Here is a 658-nt window from a genome sequence, read left to right as displayed (position 1 = left end):
GTTGAAGATAGAAACATAGCGGCCTGTCCTAAAATTTTCTGGAGACCACATATTAGAATGAAAATGGCAAAGTATTTTCTGCTTCAAGAAGAGAGCAGAGCTAGGAAAATGCCTCTAATTCTAGACCTTCTTTCTGAATGTAAGTAGAGAGAGGTTGAAGTATATCACAGGTACAGCATAGAAACAACTGGACCACTAAATACAAGCTTTTCTACCTCTTTTCTTACCTAGCAGGGGAAATACCATGATCATGTAGGTGGTTTTCCCAGGGCGAGGATCACCTATTGCACTCTGTCAAGAACATAAATTTGGAAGAGAAGAGTTAGGATTGCAAGGGAAAGTAAAAATGGAGTTTGGCAGTTATTTCTTATGGGTTTCATGAATTCTATTTTTCTATAGACTATCTCTGGGAGCAAGTGCATTATAGGCTATAAGGGAGTGGAAGCTGCAGAAGAATGAAAATTGCATAGTTAAATCAAGGTCATTCACGAAAGACACACATAAACAACTGCTAAATCCATTGCTTGCATAAACTATTCTGTTTTTTGTTATTGGATTAAATTAGTCATGGATGGCTTTATACTCTGGGCACCATAGATGCTCCAAATGGGATCTCCATTAAGAAGCATATGTGAATAAACAAAATGGTTATGAAGTA

At 37.2% G+C, this 658-nt stretch overlaps 1 pseudogene; it reads left to right on the top strand.

Moving 5' to 3' along the window:
* The first annotated feature begins 219 nt into the window (after positions 1-219).
* Positions 220-336, top strand: LOC121441050 (annotated as a pseudogene).
* Positions 337-658: the final 322 nt, after the last annotated feature.

Source organism: Microtus oregoni, unplaced genomic scaffold (assembly GCF_018167655.1).
Source record: "Microtus oregoni isolate MIOR12 unplaced genomic scaffold, Mior012 000073F_000, whole genome shotgun sequence".
NCBI classification, from domain to species: domain Eukaryota; kingdom Metazoa; phylum Chordata; class Mammalia; order Rodentia; family Cricetidae; genus Microtus; species Microtus oregoni.
This window is presented reverse-complemented; position numbering and strand designations above follow the sequence as displayed.